Consider the following 2,927-nt stretch of genomic DNA (forward strand, 5'->3'; position numbering starts at 1 on the left):
TTTCGATACCCGTGGTGGGCGGAGCACAGATAGCCATTGTGTAGCTTTGTGCTTAATTACAAACAAACAAATTAGATATACAGAGTAAAAATATAACGTTTGTAATAAAGATCTCTTGGCTTAGCTAGATATGAAAAGTAAAAATAGAACATTTGTAATAAAGACCTAACATAAAGAGTAAAACTAGAGCATTTGTAATGAAAACACTTTTTGTCTTACATAAATATGAAGAGTAAAAATACAGCATTTTTAATAAACACCTATTACCAACCGATTTTTCTGAACAACAATGAAATACTTATTTCAGTGACGTGCTTTATACATTTCAATATTCAATGTTTTGAATCAAAATCTCAGCTTATGAGTTTATATCTTATTTTTAGATAAAACTGGTAGAATTTTGAAGAAAAAAAATATTGCATAAAAAAGCATAAACTATGTTTAACTTATTATATATAAGTAACACTAAAACGAACATTCTACTCTTGACATTTGCTTAACTACAGAAAATCTTATAAATGTAAATATACGTAGAAATACATTTACTCAATTCTGAGGACATCATTTGTTTCACAAAAATCCCAACAACATTTGTTGAAAACAACAAACGCAGTATAAATATTTGTATTTTAAACACGTAAAGGAAGGTTACAAACAATATAATAACATAGTAGGCCTAATAATAATGTCTTGTAACAAGTATAGTTAATTATTACTATATGTAGGTGCGCAGGGTCCCTGGAAGTGTTCTGTTTCAAGAATAAATTAAACAAGTTAAACTAAAATTAAGAGCAACAAATATTTTCATTTCTTGGTGAGAGCGGTTAAAACAAATGACCCCCTCCAGGCGGCCTTCGGCCCCCTTTAGGGGAAGTTATGCTTCTCCAGCCTGTAGAAGGCGTTCACACCATAACAATAATAATGTAATCCAGTTTTTTAAGTATGGTAAGTATTTTGGAAAACAACAAAATGTTTAAAATGTAAATAAATAAAGTAAATACTATACTTTTAAAAACTAGTCCAAAAATAAATAGGAATAACTAAAAATAAAAAAAAATAAAAACTGTTAGCTGTAAAAAAATATCCACAGTTATATAAAAAGTTTCTTTTCTGTTATTGTTTAGAGGATTTTATAACATATTATTTAATATTAAATATCTTAAAACAACATAAGTAAATGTTATTCTTAAAAATCGTTATTTTCAAGTCTTATAACTGAAAGGCTTACCAGGAAGAAACAATTCTAGCTTATCATGTCATTTTTACTTGTCCAGTATAGGTGTCGATAATTCCAAAGATACTATTTATTATTTATTTTGCACTGTGTGTAGATTTAATTGCATGGGTGAAACTGAACAACAACAACAAAAAAAAAGAAACTTTAAAAAATCTTGATTGCGTTGTTTGGTTGTATTATGGAGCTTTTTCTTATAATTTTTCCTTTAGTGAAGTTACATAGATTTTTTTTTCTAGAACTAATTCGATTTAGTACCTCTTTAAGCAAGCCTGAGTGAAAATGGAAATATGTGTAATAAGTTATGAGGTGATACGTAACTTAGTAAAAACTCAAAGTTTCCCACTACACAGCATTCTGTGAAGTATGTAGTTTTTAGGATTGGTTCTTGTCTGTAGTGAGAAGTTTCCCACTACACAGCGTTCTGTGAAGTATGTAGTTTTTAGGATTGGTTCTTGTCTGTAGTGAGAAGTTTCCCACTACACAGCGTTCTCTGAAGTATGTAGTTTTTAGGATTGGTTCTTGTCTGTAGTGAGAAGTTTCCCACTACACAGCGTTCTCTGAAGTATGTAGTTTTTAGGATTGGTTCTTGTCTGTAGTGAGAAGTTTCCCACTACACAGCGTTCTGTGAAGTATGTAGGTTTTAGGATTAGTTCTTCTTGTCTGTTTTTTTTTTTTCTCGGTTGTTATTTGTATTTATAACGAGTGATTATTAGAATATTTTATCTCTTTTGAATAATTTTGATATCTTAGTTTCACGTTTGAAACGGTAATTTTACTGGTTTTTAATTTAGAATATCTGATCAAATTAAAACATTGACTTTTTATGTTGTTTTCAGTATTTCTTTATTTTCTATGGGGCTTTATAGATCTCATAAGTGTCAATTTGAGGGTTTAAATTATAAGAGGTCAAACTAATTAAGCCCTAGATACTAAAGAAACCAACTTCTCGAACTGAAAAGCAGGGTGTAGCCTAGTGGTTAGTGGGTCCATGATTCGCATCCCGTTACCGTAAAATTGCGCTCCGCACTTTGGAGCCGTGGGTGCATTATAAGAGCGGCAGTCAAATTTCACTGTTTCGTTAGAGTAGCCCAAGAGTTGATGATGGATGTTGTTGACTAGCTGTCTTCCTTGTAGTCTATCGGTTCAAAATTACAGATGGCTAGCGCCGATAGCCCTTATGTATATATAGCTTTGCGCAATTATCCGAAACAAACGATAAACTTTAAAAGGGCAGGGACTTGTGAATAATAATAATAATATCAAGTCAGATTATTCTATACTGTAAATTCTACATTCTGAAATAATTTTTTTTTTTGTATTTTGTACATTACATACATAAAGCTTGAGAGCATTCTTAAGTAATTTCACCCGTTCAACTTCTGGGGAAGGCCAAGCGTGCTTAGAAATTATCGTGTTCGACCTGTAAATCTGATGTTTCACATTTCCGGACCGTTGTCACAAAAATGTGACCAACAGTTTGGGGCCATGTGTGCGTTATAAGAGTGACGGTCTAATCCCACTTTTCGATCACACAAGGGTAGCCCAAGAGCTTGACGATGGGTTCTGTCGGCTAGTTGTCTTCAATCTTTTCTGTCAGTTCAGAATGAGGGACAGCTATGGGCAGATAACCCTTGTGTAGCTTTGTGCGAAATTCCGAAACAAACAAAGCTTTAGTGCACAAATCAACACA

The sequence above is a fragment of the Limulus polyphemus genome, unplaced genomic scaffold (assembly GCF_000517525.1).
Source record: "Limulus polyphemus unplaced genomic scaffold, Limulus_polyphemus-2.1.2 Scaffold7547, whole genome shotgun sequence".
In the NCBI taxonomy this organism is placed as follows: Eukaryota; Metazoa; Arthropoda; class Merostomata; order Xiphosura; family Limulidae; genus Limulus; species Limulus polyphemus.